Source organism: Bombina bombina, chromosome 6 (genome assembly GCF_027579735.1).
Source record: "Bombina bombina isolate aBomBom1 chromosome 6, aBomBom1.pri, whole genome shotgun sequence".
Lineage (NCBI taxonomy): Eukaryota > Metazoa > Chordata > Amphibia > Anura > Bombinatoridae > Bombina > Bombina bombina.
In genome coordinates, this window is record NC_069504.1 from 1,065,393,455 (window position 1) to 1,065,412,198 (window position 18,744).

General features: G+C 43.7%; 1 protein-coding gene across 5 annotated transcripts in view; it reads left to right on the plus strand.

The window, feature by feature from the left end:
* Positions 1-18,744, plus strand: part of LOC128664173 (homeodomain-interacting protein kinase 2) — a 148,108-nt gene that overhangs the window by 37,872 nt on the left and 91,492 nt on the right. For 3 of the 5 annotated variants that reach the window (XM_053718936.1, XM_053718934.1, XM_053718938.1), the window contains one exon: positions 10,859-10,934. The exons of the other annotated variants lie outside the window; for them this stretch is intronic. The gene's annotated coding sequence lies outside the window, so the exon portion shown is untranslated. The remainder of the gene's footprint in view (positions 1-10,858; positions 10,935-18,744) is intronic. 5 annotated transcript variants of the gene reach the window in all.

An 18,744-nucleotide genomic window follows, 5' to 3' on the forward strand; every position in this document is an offset into this window, starting at 1 on the left:
CCTAACACCTGCAAAAAAGCAGCGTTCAGCTCCTAACGCAGCCCCATTGATTCCTATGGGGATATACTTTTTATGTCTACACCTAACACCCTAACATGAACCCTGAGTCTAAACACCCCTAATATTACACTTATTAACCCCTAATCTGCCGCCCCTGACATCGACGCAACCTACATTATATTATTAACCCCTAATCTGCCACCCCGGACACCGCCGCCACCTACATTATACTTATGAACCCCTAACCTGTCGCCCCCAATATCGCTGACACCTACATTATAGTTATTAACCCCCTATTCTGCCGCCCCCCAATATCGTCGCAACCTACCTACAATTATTAACCCCTAATCTGCCGCCGCCACTATAATAAAGTTATTAACCCCTAAACCTAAGTCTAACCCTAACTTAAATATAATTTAAATAAATCTAAATAAAAATACTATTATTAAATAAATTATTCCTATTTAAAACTAAATACTTACCTATAAAATAAACCATAAGATAGCTACAATATAAATGTATATACATTGTATCTATCTTAGGGGTTATTTTTATTTTACAGGCAACTTTGTATTTATTTTAACTAGATAGAATAGTTATTAAATAGTTATTAACTATTTATAACTTCCTAGTTAAAATAAATACAAATATACCTGTAAAATAAATCCTAACCTAAGTTACAATTACACCTAACACTACATTATAATTAAATAAATTGCCTAAATTAACTACAATTAATTACAATTAAATTACAGAAAATAATAAAATGATTATAATTTTTTAAAACTAATTACATCTAATCTAATACCCTAATAAAATAAAAAAGCCCCCCAAAATAATAAAAATCCCTACCCTATACTAAATTACAAATAGCCCTGAAAAGGGCTTTTTGCGGGGCATTGCCCCAAAGTAATCAGCTCTTTTACCTGTAAAAAAAACAATAACCCCCCCCCCCAACATTACAACATTACAAATCCTACTCTAACCCACCCAATCCCCCCTTAATAAAACCTAACACTACCCCCTTGAAGATCACCCTACCTTGAGACGTCTTCACCCAACCGGGCAGAAGTGGTCCTCCAGACGGTCCGAAGTCTTCATCCTATCCGGGCAGAAGAGGTCCTCCAGACGGGCAGAAGTCTTCATCCATCCGGCATCTTCTATCTTCATCCATCCGGAGCGAAGCGGGTCCATCTTTAAGACATCCGACGCGGAGCATCCCTCTTCCGTTCGACGGCGACTGGAACAATGACGAGTCCTTTTAAATGACGTCATCCAAGATGGCATCCCTTCAATTAGAATTCTATCAGCCAATTTGGGATTAAGGTAGAAAAAATCCTATTGGCTGATCCAATCAGCCAATAGAATTGAGCTTGCATTCTATTGGCTGTTCCAATCAGCCAAAAGTATGCAAGCTCAATCCTATTGGCTGTTCTAATCAGCCAATAGGATTGAACTTCAGTCCTATTGGCTGATTGGATCAGCAATAGGATTTTTTTCTACCTTAATTCCGATTGGCTGATAGAATTCTATCAGCCAATCGGAATTGAAGGGACGCCATCTTGGATGACGTCATTTAAAGGACCCGTCATTGTTCCAGTCGCCGTCGAACGAAGAGGATGATCCGCGTCGGATGTCTTGAAGAAGGACCTGCTCGCTCCGGATGGATGAAGACTTCTGCCCATCTGGAGTCCTCTTCTGCCCGGATCGGATGAAGACTTCTCTGCCCCCTCTGGAGGACCACTAGCTGCCCGGTTGGGAGAAGACGTCTCAAGGTAGGGGTGATCTTCACTTAGAGCCTACATTTACACACACATCACTAAGCTTCCAGTACTCAGGCCTGTGGGACATCTTTTTTAGACATTGCTCAAATAATATCCCAGTAAAGTTCTGCCTAAAGTTTGGCTGCATTCACCTATACCCCCTGGACTTTTCCTTTGTGTAGCAAAAACAGCCCCCACGGTCACATAACAATTTTATAAACCCTTTACTTAAGATCCCTGACTCTTTTCTTTGATTCAGAGGTGGAATTCCTGTATTCAAAGCATCAAGAGCTCAGTGTAGAGTGTGGGGGGGGGGGGGGTTCTTTTGATCAATGAAGGCTAGAAACCGACAGAAAGGAAAGGCATTTTAAGTTAACTCTGTCATTGATGAGACACCACACCACCTCTCCTGGGTGATTATTCCAGGTATCAACTACACCACATGAGTATATCATTCATGACATTGGGGCTAAATGCCAAGTAGTAGTGGAACAAAAAAATTCTCTAAAACAGTAGAGCATTTTCTTCTTGTACTTTTTGGGCCTCGATTTATCAAGCTACGGCGGGGAAGGGGCGTACATTTGCACCCCCTGTCCGCCGGCAGCTCGTCGCTGGTGGAATTTAACATTGCCGCCCCATGTCAATCTCCATGGTCGGACGAGACCGGGGAGATTGAAATTGTAGAGTGTGAGAATCTGCAGTCGTCGTGCAGGAAGAAGGCTTGATAATTCGAGCCCTTTATGTTCTTTTAAAATCTTCAACATTTGTCTGTTACTGTACAACACTGGTGCCTTAAAATTAGACTCAGATTTAGAGTCCCCAAACATGCATGGGTGCCCCCCACTACTGATAGCCGAGAGATAAAAATTAGTTTGGTGTAGCTTTATCCTTTTATTTGGGCTGGCCCTTATTTTTCGAGGCACTGGTATACACTATATCCTAGATTTTTGTGGCAAATAGTAACCCAAATGATTTGGGATTGCTGGGATATGCATAAGGTTTTCCTGTGTTCCTTTCAGTCATAGGGTGTCGATTTATCAAAGCTGAGGCGGACAGGGGCACATTAACGCGCCCCTGTCCCGCCTCAGCTTGCCCTCAGACGGGGTGAATTTCTCCGGAGAAAATTGCCATTGCAGACAAGCGCTATTTTGCACTCGCCGTGCAATCCCGCTCCCTGCCCTGGGCATAGCCAATCATGTGCCAGCAGGAGCTGTCAATCTCCCTGGTCGGACTTGCCACCTTAGAGGTGGCGAAGAGGTTTAGGAAAGCAGCGGTCTGATGACCGCTGCTTGTTAAATACGGTGAGCAGGTTCTTGTGAGAACTTGCAGCTGTAGGGGGCATTGATAAAATCGAGCCCTTAGTCCTTACCACCACTAAACCGTGTTTTTATTCCATTAATCAACCATCCTTTCTGTAAAGAAGTACATCCACAATAGTAAAGAAAAGCTTCCGATAATTCATTTCTATTTTATTGTTTAAAAAACACACTACAATGTTGGCATTCGTGATGTTAAAGATTTTAAATAGACACTGATGTTTCAAATATATATTTTCTGTGCATGTATGGAAATGGATAAAAATTAGTTTTTTTTTTGTTTGTTTTTTAATGGCGTTGATTATTTTTTGTATTTTAGCTGTATGGCTTGGCTTTCTCTCTTGTTTTCTGCTTATTTTCTCTGGCTGTCGAGCTATGGAATATTTTTCCTGCGCCATTAAAGTGAATGTAGAATGTACTAATTGTTTTATTATGCATATAAAAGAGTGTGGAATTTTGACTTTCTCCTGTTAAGTGTAGTCAGTCCACGGGGTCATCCATTACTTACTTATGGATATTAACTCCTCCCTAACAGGAAGTGCAAGAGGATCACCCAAGCAGAGCTGCTATATAGCTCCTCCCCTCTACGTCACACCCAGTCATTCTCTTGCACCTAACTAATAGATAGGATGTGTGAGAGGAGTTGTGGTTATTAAATTTAGTTTTTTATTACTTCAATCAAAACGTTTGTTGTTTTAAACAGCACCGGAGTGTGTTGTTTCTTCTCAGGCAGTATTAGAAGAAGAATCTACCTGAGTTTGTGTATGATCTTAGCGGACGTAACTAAGATCCATTTGCTGTTCTCGGGCCATTCTGAGGAGCGAGGTAACTTCAGAACAGGGGACAGCGGGCAGGGTTCACCTGCAAAAAGGTATGTTGCAGTATATTATTTTCTAAGGAATGGAATTGACTGAGAAAATACTGCTAATACCAATATAATGCAAGTAGTACAGCCCTTAAATGCAGTAGTAGCAACTGGTATCAGGCTGTTATGTATGTATGTATGTTGGCACTAAAGTATTTCTGGGGAATGGCACTTCACTAAGAAAATACGGTATACATATAACTTATAGCCTTTCCTGCAGTGAGATAGCCGACTAGCAACAGGCTTTTATTATTATTTTCATATATTTTAAAACGTTTACTGGCAGGTTAATCGTTTTTCTCTCTGAGGTACTTGGTGAAAATTTATGGGCATTATTTTCCACTTGGCTATCGTTTATTTGAATAAAATCAGTTTAATGAGCTTCCCCACTGCTGTATTATGAGTGGGAGGGGCCTATTTTGGCGCTTTTACTACGCATTAAAAATTCAGTCACAGTCTCTCCCTTATTCTCCCTGCATGATCCAGGACGTCCTCTACAGAGCTCAGGGGTCTCCCAAAACTAGTTTGAGGGAGGTAATCACTCACAGCACGACCTGTGAGGACTGTGCTTTTGACTGTGATAAAAAACGTATTTATTTGATTTGTCAATCGTTTTGGTATTAAAGGGTTAATAATCCATTTGCTGATGGTGCTATCCTTTGCTAAATTAATGCATTTCATATGAAAAATTGATTGCTATAACTAGGACCGGTTCATTGTGTATATCAAAGTGACAGTTTTTTTTTTTTTTTGTGTGTGCTTCTTAAAGGCACAGTAACGTTTTTTATATTGCTTGTAAATTCATTTGAAAAGTATTTTCCAAGCTTGCTAGTCTAATTGCCTAGTTTGTTTAAACATGTTGACACAGAGGAATCTCTTTGTGCTATATGTTCAAAGGCCAAGGTGGAGCCCAATAGAAATTTATGTACTAATTGCATTGATGCTACTTTAAATAAAAGCCAATCTGTACATGCTAAGCAAAAATTCACCAGACAACGAGGGGGAAGTTATGCCGACTAACTTGCCTCACGTGTCAGTACCTGCATCTCCGCTCAGAGGTGCCGTGATATTGTAACGCCAAGTACATCAGGGCGGCCATTACAAATCACTTTACAAGGACATGGCTAATGTTATGACTGAAGTTTTATCTAAATTTCCATAACTTAGGGGTAAACGAGACCACTCTGGGGTGAGAACAGAGTGCGCTGATAATGCTAGGGCCATGTCTGATACTGCGTCACAATTTGCAGAACATGAAGACGGAGAGCTTCATTCTGTGGGTGACGGGATCTGATCCAAATAAACTGGATTCAGACATTTCAAATTTTAAATTTAAGCTGGAGAACCTCCGTGTATTACAAGGGGAGGTGTTAGCGGCTCTGAATGATTGTAACACGGTTGCAATCCCAGAGAAAATGTGTAGGTTGGATAAATATTTTGCTGGTACCGACGTGTACTGACGTTTTTTTCCTATACCTAAGAGACTTACTGAAATTGTTACTAAGGAGTGGGATAGACCCGGTGTGCCTTTTTCACCCCCTCCTATATTCAGAAAAATGTTTCCAATAGACGCCACCACACGGGACTTATGGCAAAACGGTCCCTAAGGTGGAGGGAGCAGTTTCTACTTTAGCTAAGCGTACCACTATCCCGGTGGAGGATAGCTGTACCTTTTCAGATCCCAATGGATAAAAAAGTTAGAGGGTTACCTTAAGAAAATGTTTGTTCAACAAGGTTTTATATTGCAACCCCTTGCATGCATTGCGGCCTGTCACGGCTGCGGCGGCATTTTGGTTTGAGTCTCTGGAAGAGACCCTTGACACAGCTCCATTGGATGAGATTACACACAAGCTTAAAGCCCTTAAGCTAGCTAATTCATTTATTTCTGATGCTGTAGTACACTTAACTAAACTTACGGCTAAGAATTCCGGATTCGCCCATTCAGGCGCGCCGCAGAGCGCTGTGGCTAAAATCCTGGTCAGCTGATGTGACTTCTAAATCTAAATTGCTTTAACATACCTTTCAAGGGGCAGACATTATTCGGGCCGGGTTTGAAAGAAATTATCGCTGACATTACGGGAGGTAAGGGCCATGCCTGCCTCAAGACAGAGCCAAACCAAGGGCTAGACAGTCTAATTTTCGTGCCTTTCGTAACTTCAAGGCAGGGAGCAGCATCAACTTCCTCTGCTCCAAAACAGGATGGAACTGTTGCTCGCTACAGACAAGGCTGGAAACCTAACCAGACCTGGAACAAGGGCAAGCAGGCCAGAAAACCTACTTCTGCCCCTAAGACAGCATGAAGAGAGGGCCCCCTATCCGAAACGGATCTAGTGGGGGGCAGACTTTCTCTCTTCGCCCAGGCTTGGGCAAGAGATGTCCAGGATCCCTGGGCGTTGGAGATCATATCTCAGGGATATCTTCTGGACTTCAAAGCTTCTCCTCCACAAGGGAGATTTCATCTTTCAAGGTTGTCAACAAACCAGATAAAGAAAGAGGCGTTTCTACGCTGTGTACAAGATCTTTTACTAATGGGAGTGATCCATCAGGTTCCGCGGTCGGAACACGGACTAGGGTTTTACTCAAATCTGCTTGTGGTTCCCAAGAAAGAAGGAACCTTCAGACCAATAATTGGATTTAAAGATCCTAAACAAATTCCTAAGAGTTCCATCGTTCAAAATGGAAACTATTTGGACAACCTTACCCATGATCCAAAGGGGTCAGTACATGACCACAGTGGATTTAAGGATGCCTACCTTCACATACCGATTCACAAAGATCATTACCGGTATCTAAGGTTTGCCTTCCTAGACAGGCATTACCAGTTTGTAGCTCTTCCCTTCGGGTTAGCTACGGCTCCAAGAATCTTTACAAAGGTCTGGGTTCTCTTCTGGCGGTACTAAGACCGCGAGGAATATCGGTAGCTCCGTACCTAGACGACATTCTGATACAAGCGTCAAGTTTCCAAACTGCCAAGTCTCATACAAGAGTTAGTACTCCGGCATTTCTAAGGTCACATGGGTGGAAAGTGAACGAAGAAAGAGTTCTCTATTGCCACTCACAAGAGTTCCCTTCTTAGGGACTCTCATAGATTCTGTAGAAATGAAGATTTACCTGACAGAGGACAGGTTAACAAAACTTCTAAATGCTTGCCGGATCCTTCATTCCATTCCACACCCGTCAGTGGCTCAATGCTATGGAGGTAATCGGCTTAATGGTAGCGGCAATGGACATAGTACCTTTTGCACGCCTGCATCTCAGACCGCTGCAATTGTACATGCTAAGTCAGTGGAATGGGGATTACTCAGATTTGTCCCCTATGCTGAATCTGGATCAAGAGACCAGAGATTCTCTTCTATGGTGGCTTTCTCGGCCACATCTGTCCAGAGGGATGCCCTTCAGCAGGCCAGACTGGACAATTGTAACAACAGACGCCAGCCTACTAGGTTGGGGCGCTGTCTGGAATTCCCTGAAGGCTCAGGGATCATGGACTCAGGAGGAGAGTCTCCTTCCAATAAACATTCTGGAATTGAGAGCAGTTCTCAATGCCCTTCTGACTTGGCCTCAGTTAGCAACTCTGAGGTTCATCAGGTTTCAGTCGGACAACATCACGACTGTGGCTTACATCAACCACCAGGGAGGGACAAGGAGTTCCCTAGCAATGATGGAAGTTTCAAAGATAATTCGCTGGGCAGAGTCTCACTCTTGCCACCTGTCAGCGATCCACATCCCAGGCGTGGAGAACTGGGAGACGGATTTCCTAAGTCGCCAGACTTTTCATCCGGAGGTCTTTGCCCAAATACTTCGACGTTGGGGCAAACCAGATATGGATCTCATGGCGTCTCGCCAGAACGCCAAGCTTCCTTGTTACGGGTCCAGATCCAGGGACCCGGGAGCGGTCCTGATAGATGCTCTGACAGCACCTTGGACCTTCAAGATGGCTTATGTGTTTCCACCCTTCCCGATGCTTCCTCGATTGATTGCCAGGATCAAACAGGAGAAAGCATCGGTGATTCTAATAGCGCCTGCGTGGCCACGCAGGACCTGGTATGCAGATCTAGTGGACATGTCATCCTGTCCACCTTGGTCGCTGCCTCTGAGACAGGACCTTCTAATTCAGGGTCCTTTCAAACATCAAAATCTAATTTCTCTGAAGCTGACTGCATGGAGATTGAACGCTTGATTTTATCTAAGCGTGGATTTTCGGAGTCAGTAATTGATACCTTAATACAGGCTAGGAAACCTGTTACCAGGAAAATTTACCATAAGATATGGCGTAAATATTTACACTGGTGCGAATCCAAGAGTTACTCATGGAGTAAGGTTAGGATTCCTAGGATATTGTCTTTTCTACAAGAAGGTTTAGAAAAGGGTTTATCTGCAAGTTCTTTAAAGGGACAGATCTCAGCTCTGTCCATCCTTTTACACAAACGTCTGTCAGAAGTTCCAGACGTTCAGGCTTTTTGTCAGGCTTTGGCCAGGATTAAGCCTGTGTTTAAGACTGTTGCTCCACCGTGGAGCTTAAACTTAGTTCTTAACGTTTTACAGGGTGTTCCGTTTGAACCCCTTCATTCCATTGATATCAAGCTGTTATCTTGGAAAGTTCTGTTTTTAATGGCTATTTCCTCGGCTCGTAGAGTCTCTGAGTTATCTGCCTTACATTGTGATTCTCCTTATCTGATTTTTCATTCAGACAAGGTAGTTCTGCGTACTAAACCTGGGTTCTTACCTAAGGTAGTCACTAACAAGAATATCAATCAAGAGATTGTTGTTCCATCATTGTGCCTTAACCCTTCTTCAAAGAAGGAACGACTTCTGCACAATCTAGATGTAGTCCGTGCCCTGAAATTTTATTTACAGGCAACTAAAGATTTTCGCCAAACTTCTTCCCTGTTTGTCGTTTATTCTGGACAGAGGAGAGGTCAAAAAGCATCTGCTACCTCTCTCTCTTTTTGGCTTCGTAGCATAATACGTTTTAGCCTATGAGACTGCTGGACAGCAGCCTCCTGAAAGAATTACAGCTCATTCTACGAGAGCTGTGGCTTCCACGTGGGCCTTTAAGAATGAGGCCTCTGTTGAACAGATTTGCAAGGCTGCAACTTGGTATTCTCTTCATACTTTTTCCAAATTTTACAAATTTGACACTTTTGCTTCTTCTGAGGCTGTTTTTGGGAGAAAGGTTCTTCAGGCAGTGGTTCCTTCCGTGTAAAGATCCTGCCTGTCCCTCCCGTCATCCGTGTACTTTAGCTTTGGTATTGGTATCCCATAAGTAATGGATGACCCGTGGACTGACTACACTTAACAGGAGAAAACATAATTTATGCTTACCTGATAAATTCCTTTCTCCTGATAGTGTAGTCAGTCCACGGCCCGCCCTGTTTTTTATGGCAGGTCTAAATTTTAAATTATACTCCAGTCACCACTGCACCCTATAGTTTCTCCTTTCTCGTTTGGTTTTCGGTCGAATGACTGGGTGTGACGTAGAGGGGAGGAGCTATATAGCAGCTCTGCTTGGGTGATCCTCTTGCACTTCCTGTTAGGGAGGAGTTAATATCCCATAAGTAAGTAATGGATGACCCGTGGACTGACTACACTACAGGAGAAAGGAATTTATCAGGTAAGCATAAATTATGTTTTTTTAGATTTCATTTGAAACTACTACTTCAGTATTAGTGGTATCCAAACCTACTAATGTCTATTGGTGGATAAGAACATGCACTTTAAAAACAATAACAAAAAAAGGGGAATCATTGTTGGTCAATTTTCTTTTGTTTCTGAAATGCTAAATAGACATTAAAAATTAAATAAATTATGATCTGAATTTCGCAAGCTTATAATAAGTGTTTCATGACTCCTTTTACTACTGCCTTACTTAGGGTAGTACAGTGAGGCCTTACTTAGGGTAGTACAGTGAGGCGTTGCTAAGGGCTGTGACGTGGGGCGTTATTAACGGCAGTACAGTGAGGCCTTACTTAGGGTAGTACAGTGGGCCGTTGCTAAGGGCTGTGAAGTGGGGCGTTGTTAACGGCAGTACAGTGAGGCCTTACTTAGGGCTGTACAATAAGGCGTTGCTAAGTGCTGTGAAGTGGGGCGTTACTAATGGCAGTACAGTGAGGCCTTTTTAAGGGATGTATAGTGAGACTTATTTACTAAGGGCAGTTTAGTGAGGCCTTACCAAGGCCATTACAGTAAAGAGTTACTAAGGGTAGTACAGTGAGGCCTTACTAAGGGCGTGCAGTGAGGCCTTACTAAGGGCTTACAGTGAGGCGTTACTAAGGGTAGTACAGTGAGGCATTACTAAGGGCTTACAGTGAGGCCTTACTAAGGGTAGTACAGTGAGGTGTTACTAAGGGGCTTACAGTGGGGCATTACTAATAGCAGTACAGTGAAGTGTTGCTAAGGGATGTACAGTGAGACTTATTTACTAAGGGCAGTTAAGTGAGGTCTTAAGGGCATTGCAGTGAGGCCTTACTAAGGGCTGTACAGTGAGGCCTTACTAAGGGCTGTACAGTGGGGCCTTACTAAGGGCTGTACAATGGGGCCTTACTAAGGGCTGTACAGTGGGGCCTTACTAAGGGCCGTGCAGCGGGGGCCATTACTGAGGGCCGTGCAGCGGGGGCCATTACTGAGGGCCGTGCAGCGGGGGCCATTACTGAGGGCCGTGCAGCGGGGGCCATTACTGAGGGCCGTGCAGCGGGGGCCATTACTGAGGGCCGTGCAGCGGGGGCCATTACTGAGGGCCATGCAGGAGGGTATTACTGAGGGCTGTACAGTGGGGCAGGAATTGTAGAACATTTATATGTGCTGAGAGGCCTCTCCAAATGAGTAAATCAATAGTGGATTGATCAAAACAGTTTTGCTGGCTTATAAATTTAAAAAACATTAACATATTTTTTTTTTTTTTATGTGTGCTGTAGGTAGAACGATCAGTGTGAAAAGACAGAACCTATCTTTGGAAGGGACATCAACTTGCATAGGGCCTGCCTAAAAAAAGTAAATATTAAACAAACCTGTAATTTCATCAGCAAAATGTATATTATTTTGTGCAGGGGCCTATACCTTGAAAAAAGTCTCTTGAGTATATGTGTGTGTGTGTGTATGTGTATATATATATATATATATATATATATATATATATATATATATATATATATATATATATATATATATATATATATATATATATATATATATATATATATATATATATATATATATATATATATATATATATAATACTGATTTATAACTGAAATATATAATCTATCTCTGCGCTCCTCTGCTGTGGTCATAAAAATGAGGTCCTACACTGATCAAGCAATCACTGTGTAATGTGTTGTAGGGTCAGATTGTGGATCTTGCCGGAATGTACTTAAACCTCTAGCTTTTTTTTTAACTAGTCATTATGAGGAACACTATTTGAGAATAAAACCTAGTAACAAACCTACCTTATAAAAGTATTTCATTTATTTTTCTTTCTTTATCATTATTTTGGTTAATTAGTTGAAACAGTAATTTTCCATTTCCAAGTAATCTACTCGCAAGCTTTGGTGTCACATAGACTTTCTTCTGTTGCTAAGCAACCAATGTAAACAGATACATCTCACAGAAAGATAAGTGAATGTAAGTTAAACATTAAACAAATCAAAAATATTTCATATAAAAATAAGATGTTGGTTGCTTGGCATTAGAGGTGAATTAATCAATAAAACGATAATTAATATTGTAAGAAATTTGCGATTTTCAGTTTTTATAAATCAGTATAATATATATAGTGTTCAAAACTTCAAGTCTTAAGCTACTAGTCAGGCCAAAATGTTACTCGCCACTTCTGATCCCTCCCACACCACACCCACTACACCACTTTGTTTAGCCATTGTGAAACACATTATTGTGCAATCATTTTATTATTGTTTTATACCATAACAAAATAAATAAGGTTACATACAGTAATACATTAACAAAAATAAGTGCATAGCAGTTAGAAACATCAACTAGAGGTTCTGGGGAAGAAATAGCTAGATAGAAAAAGTTGTTGAACTGAGCGAATACAGAGAGTGCCGACAGTCATGGAAGGTCATAACAGACCTGGAGGTTTTTGTTTCTCTCTCTCTTCGCTATTAACTTTCCTTCTCCACTCCCTTCTCTCTTCAGTCTCTCTTTTTTAAACTCTCCCTTTCCTCGCAGGCCATATCTTCTCTTTACCCTCTCTTTACCCTCTCTCCTATCTCTTCTCTCTCTCCTTTTTTTTTTTTTTTTTCTCTTTCTCTCCTCTCTCATAGCACTTTTTGTGAATTTCAAATGAGTAGTAGATTTTTTTTATTTTTTTTAAATCTAATAATTTTGAAATTTCTTCCATTTGCCTGTCCCCTGTATCATGTGACAGCCATCAGCCAATCACAGACTCATATAACGTATATATCCTGTGAACTCTTTCACATGCTCACTAAGACCTTGTTCCTCGGATGTGTGTGTATTTAAAGACTGCATAATTTTGATAGTAGAAGAAAATTGGAAAGTTTTTTGGTGTGTGTTTGTGCTTTATGTGAATTGTGGAAGAAAAATGTTGACTTTAGTGTCCCTTTAATAATACTATAGCACAGCTTATTTGTGTTGCAGTGTTTTTCTACCCAACAAATTCTAGAAAAGGAAAAAAATGAGACTTTGAGACTTGTGCAATTAGAGATATAGCGCAAATCAAAGGAACACAGTTATATAAAAAAAAAAGTCAGATGTTACAAAGATTAAATCAGTCCTACAGTATCTAAAGTCATTTTCAAAAGGGACTTTTCCTGTCTTCTGTAATTCATAAAAATTAACAATACGTTTTTATTCTTTGTACATTTAACTGCTGCTTTTCTAGGTTGTTCCAGCGATCTTTATCCCTGTCCTCAAGACAAACCAGCAGGGCAGGGCAAGTATATTTGCACTTAGAGACATTCAAGTCTTCTATCTCCATAAATAGATCCAGTACAAGCTAAAATATAAATCTGTTTAGCTTTTTTATTTTTTCCCTTTGAAAGCATTCCACCATAATCACTTCTTAGGGCACAGAAACAAAACAGGCAATCAAAATAACAAACAGAAACAGTTAAATGGTAATGAGACACCTCCTGGCTTTTGTGTAAATACTGCGTTTGTCCGACACTCCCTAGGGAGGCTGAAAAGCAAATTCTCTAACCCAGGGTTTCTTCAACATGCTGTAAATTAATAGTTGGTTTATGCATTTAGGTTTTTCAAGATGATGCTGATTTAGAGAATTTTGCTTTTAGGCCAATTAAATGGTAAAATAAAATGCTTCTATGTAATTCCCTCAATTGTAGGCATGAAGTAAAGATTCTTTTTTTAGTGTAGCACATTCATTTTGGTGATCAGATAATACTTGGGCCAAAGCTATTTAGTGAATGCTTGCCACTTGCGCTTCCTAAATATTTGTTGCACCTTGCTTATAGTGAACATGGTGTCAGGGAGTGCTGCTGACATACAGCTAGTATTACAGGTAGCGCTGAGCATGGGATCTAGGGAGTGCTGCTGACATACAGCTAGTATTACAGGTAGCGCTGAGCATGTGATCTAGGTAGTGGCCGCTGGCATACAGCTAGTATTACAGGTAGTGCTGAGCATGGGATCTAGGGAGTGCTTCTGGCATACAGCTAGTATTACAGGTAGTGCTGAGCATGTGATCTAGGTAGTGGCCGCTGGCATACAGCTAGTATTACAGGTAGCGCTGAGCATGTGATCTAGGTAGTTGCCGCTGGCATACAGCTAGTATTACAGGTAGTGCTGAGCATGGGATCTAGGTAGTGGCCGCTGGCATACAGCTAGTATTACAGGTAGTGCTGAGCATGGGATCTAGGGAGTTCTTCTGGCATACAGCTAGTATTACAGCTATTGCTGAGCATGTGATCTAGGTAGTGGCCGCTGGCATAAAGCTAGTATTACAGGTAGTGCTGAGCATGGGATCTAGGGAGTGCTTCTGGCATACAGCTAGTTAGTATTACAGGTAGTGCTGAGCATGGGATCTAGGTAGTGGCCGCTGGCATACAGCTAGTATTACAGGTAGCGCTGAGCATGTGATCTAGGTAGTGTTTGCTGGTATACAGCTAGTATTACAGGTAGCGCTAAGCATGTGATCTAGGTAGTGGTTGCTGGTATACAGCTAGTATTACAGGTAGTGCTGAGCATGAGATCTAGGTAGTGGCCGCTGGCATACAGCTAGTATTACAGGTAGTGCTGAGCATGGGATCTAGGGAGTGCTTCTGGCATACAGCTAGTTAGTATTACAGGTAGTGCTGAGCATGGGATCTAGATAGTCCCGCTGACATATAGCTATTATTACAGGTAGCGCTGAGCATGGGATCTAGGGAGTGCCTGCTGGCATACAGCTAGTATTATAGGTAGTGCTGAGCATGTGATCTAGGGAGTGGCCGCTGGCATACAGCTAGTATTATAGGTAGCGCTGAGCATGGGATCTAGGTAGTGGCCGCTGGCATACAGCTAGTATTATAGGTAGTACTGAGCATGGGATCTAGGTAGTGGCCGCTGGCATACAGCTAGTATTACAGGTAGCGCTGAGCATGGGATCTAGGGAGTGCTGCTGGCATACAGCTAGTATTGCAGGTAGCGCTTAGCATGGGATCTAGGGAGTGCTGCTGGCATACAGCTAGTATTACAGATAGCGCTGAGCATGGGATCTAGGGAGTGCTGCTGACATACAGCTAGTATTACAGGTAGCGCTGAGCATGGGATCTAGGGAGTGCTGCTGACATACAGCTAGTATTACAGGTAGCGCTGAGCATGGGATCTAGGGAGTGCTGCTGACATACAGCTAGTATTACAGGTAGCGCTGAGCATGGGATCTAGGCAGTGCTGCTGACATACAGCTAGTATTACAGGTAGTGCTGAGCATGTGATCTAGGGAGTGCTGCTGACATACAGCTAGTATTACAGGTAGTGCTGAGCACGTGATCTAGGTAGTGGCCGCTGGCATACAGCTAGTATTACAAGTAGTGCTGAGCATGGGATCTAGGTAGTGGCCGCTGGCATACAGCTAGTATTACAAGTAGTGCTGAGCATGGGATCTAGGTAGTGGCCGCTGGCATACAGCTAGTATTACAGGTAGCGCTGAGCATGTGATCTAGGTAGTGGCCGCTGGCATACAGCTAGTATTACAGGTAGTGCTGAGCATGGGATCTAGGGAGTGCTTCTGGCATACAGCTAGTATTACAGGTAGTTCTAAGCATGGGATCTAGGGAGTGCTGCTGACATACAGCTAGTATTATAGGTAGCGCTGAGCATGTGATCTAGGTAGTGGCCGCTGGCATACAGCTAGCATTATAGGTAGCACTGAGCATGGGATCTAGGGAGTGCTGCTGACATACAGCTAGTATTACAGGTAGCACTGAGCATGGGATCTAGGTAGTGGCCACTGGCATACATCTAGCATTTACAGGTAGCGCTGATCATGGGATCTAGGGAGTGCTGCTGGCATACAGCTAGTATTACAGGTAGTGCTGAGCATGGGGTCTAGGGAGTGCTGCTGACATACAGCTAGTATTACAGGTAGTGCTGAGCATGAGATCTACGGAGTGCTTCTGGCATACAGCTAGTTAGTATTACAGGTAGTGCTGAGCATGGGATCTAGATAGTCCCACTGACATATAGCTATTACAGGTAGCGCTGAGCATGGGATCTAGGGAGTGCCCGCTGACATACAGCTAGTATTACAGGTATCTCTGAGCATGGGATCTAGGGAGTGCTGCTGACATACAGCTAGTATTACAGGTAGTACTGAGCATGGGATCTAGGGAGTGCTGCTGACATACAGCTAGTATTACAGGTAGTACTGAGCATGGGATATAGGGAGTGCTGCTGGCATACAGCTGGTATTACAGGTAGTACTGAGCATGGGATCTAGGGAGTGCTGCTGGCATACAGCTAGTATTATAGGTAGCACTGAGCATGCAATCTAGGTAGTGGCTGCTGGCATACAGCTAGTATTACAGGTAGCGCTGAGCATGGGATCTAGGGAGTGCTGCTGACATACAGCTATTACAGGTAGCGCTGAGCATGGGATCTAGGGAGTGCTGCTTACATACAGCTAGTATTACAGGTAGCGCCGAGCATGGGATCTAGGGAGTGCTGCTGACATACAGCTATAACAGGTAGCACTGAGCATGGGATCTAGGTAGTGGCCGCTGGCATACATCTAGCATTTATACGTAGTGCTGAGCATGGGATCTAGGGAGTGCTGCTGACATACATCTATTACAGGTAGCGCTGAGCATGAGATCTAGGGAGTGCCCGCTGACATAAGCTAGTATTACAGGTAGCGCTGAGCATGGGATCTAGGGAGTGCCCTGCTGACATACAGCTAGTATTACAGGTAGCGCTGAGCATGGGATCTAGGGAGTGCCCGCTGACATACAGCTAGTATTGCAGGTAGCGCTGAGCATGGGATCTAGGTAGTGGCCACTGGCATACATCTAGCATTTATAGGTAGTGCTGAGCATGGGATCTAGGTAGTGGCCACTGGCATACATCTAGCATTTATAGGTAGTGCTGAGCATGGGATCTAGGGAGTGGCCACTGGCATACAGCTAGTATTACAGGTAGCACTGAGCATGGGATCTAGGGAGTGGCCACTGGCATACATCTAGCATTTATAGGTAGCGCTGAGCATGGGATCTAGGGAGTGCTGCTGACATACAGCTAGTATTTATAGGTAGTGCTGAGCATGGGATCTAGGGAGTGCCCGCTGACATACAGCTAGTATTACAGGTAGCGCTGAGCATGGGATCTAGGGAGTGCCCGCTGGCATACATCTAGCATTTATAGGTAGTGCTGAGCATGAGATCTAGGGAGTGCCCGCTGACATACAGCTAGTATTACAGGTAGTGCTGAGCATGGGATCTAGGGAGTGCCCGCTGACATACAGCTAGTATTACAGGTAGTGCTGAGCATGGGATCTAGAGAGTGCCAGCTGACATACAGCTAGTATTACAGGTAGTACTGAGCATGGGATCTAGGGAGTGCTGCTGGCATACAGCTAGTATTACAGGTAGTGCTGAGCATGGGATCTAGGGAGTGCCCGCTGACATACAGCTAGTATTACAGGTAGTGCTGAGCATGGGATCTAGGGAGTGCCCCCTGTCATACATCTAGCATTTATAGGTAGTGCTGAGCATGGGATCTAGGGAGTGCCCGCTGGCATACATCTAGCATTTATAGGTAGTGCTGAGCATGAGATCTTGGGAGTGCCCGCTGACATACAGCTAGTATTACAGGTAGCGCTGAGCATGGGATCTAGGGAGTGCCCGCTGACATACAGCTAGTATTACAGGTAGTGCTGAGCATGGGATCTAGGGAGTGCCCGCTGACATACAGCTAGCATTTATAGGTAGTGCTGAGCATGAGATCTAGGGAGTGCCCGCTGACATACAGCTAGTATTGCAGGTAGCGCTGAGCATGAGATCTAGGGAGTGCCCGCTGACATACAGCTAGTATCACAGGTAGCGCTGAGCATGGGATCTAGGGAGTGCCCGCTGGCATACATCCTGGCATTTATAGGTAGTGCTGAGCATGAGATCTAGGGAGTGCCCGCTGACATACAGCTAGTATTACAGGTAGCGCTGAGCATGGGATCTAGGGAGTGCCCGCTGGCATACATCTAGCATTTATAGGTAGTGCTGAGCATGAGATCTAGGGAGTGCTGCTGACATACAGCTAGTATTACAGGTAGCGCTGAGCATGGGATCTAGGGAGTGCCCGCTGGCATACATCCTGGCATTTATAGGTAGTGCTGAGCATGAGATCTAGGGAGTGCCCGCTGACATACAGCTAGTATTACAGGTAGCGCTGAGCATGGGATCTAGGGAGTGCCCGCTGGCATACATCTAGCATTTATAGGTAGTGCTGAGCATGAGATCTAGGGAGTGCTGCTGACATACAGCTAGTATTACAGGTAGCGCTGAGCATGGGATCTAGGTAGTGCCCGCTGACATACAGCTAGTATTACAGGTAGCGCTGAGCATGGGATCTAGGGAGTGCTGCTGACATACAGCTAGTATTGCAGGTAGCGCTGAGAATGGGATCTAGGGAGAGCTGCTGACATACAGCTAGTATTACAGGTAGTACTGAGCATGGGATCTAGGGAGTGCCCGCTGGCATACAGCTAGTATTTATACGTAGTGCTGAGCATGGGATCTAGGGAGTGCTGCTAGCATACAGCTAGTATTACAGGTAGCGCTGAGCATGGGATCTAGGGAGTGCTGCTGACATACAGCTAGTATTACAGGTAGTACTGAGCATGGGTTCTAGTGAGTGCCCGCTGGCATACAGCTAGTATTTATACGTAGTGCTGAGCATGGGATCTAGGGAGTGCTGCTGGCATACAGCTAGTATTACAGGTAGCGCTGAGCATGGGATCTAGGGAGTGCCCGCTGGCATACAGCTAGTATTACAGGTAGCGCTGAGCATGGGATCTAGGGAGTGGCCACTGGCATACAGCTAGTATTACAGGTAGTACTGAGCATGGGATCTAGGGAGTGCTGCTGACATACAGCTAGTATTACAGATAGCGCTGAGCATGGGATCTAGGGAGTGCTGCTGACATACAGCTAGTATTACAGATAGCGCTGAGCATGGGATCTAGGGAGTGCTGCTGACATACAGCTAGTATTACAGATAGCGCTGAGCATGGGATCTAGGGAGTGCTGCTGACATACAGCTAGTATTACAGGTAGCGCTGAGCATGGGATCTAGGGAGTGCTGCTGACATACAGCTAGTATTGCAGGTAGCGCT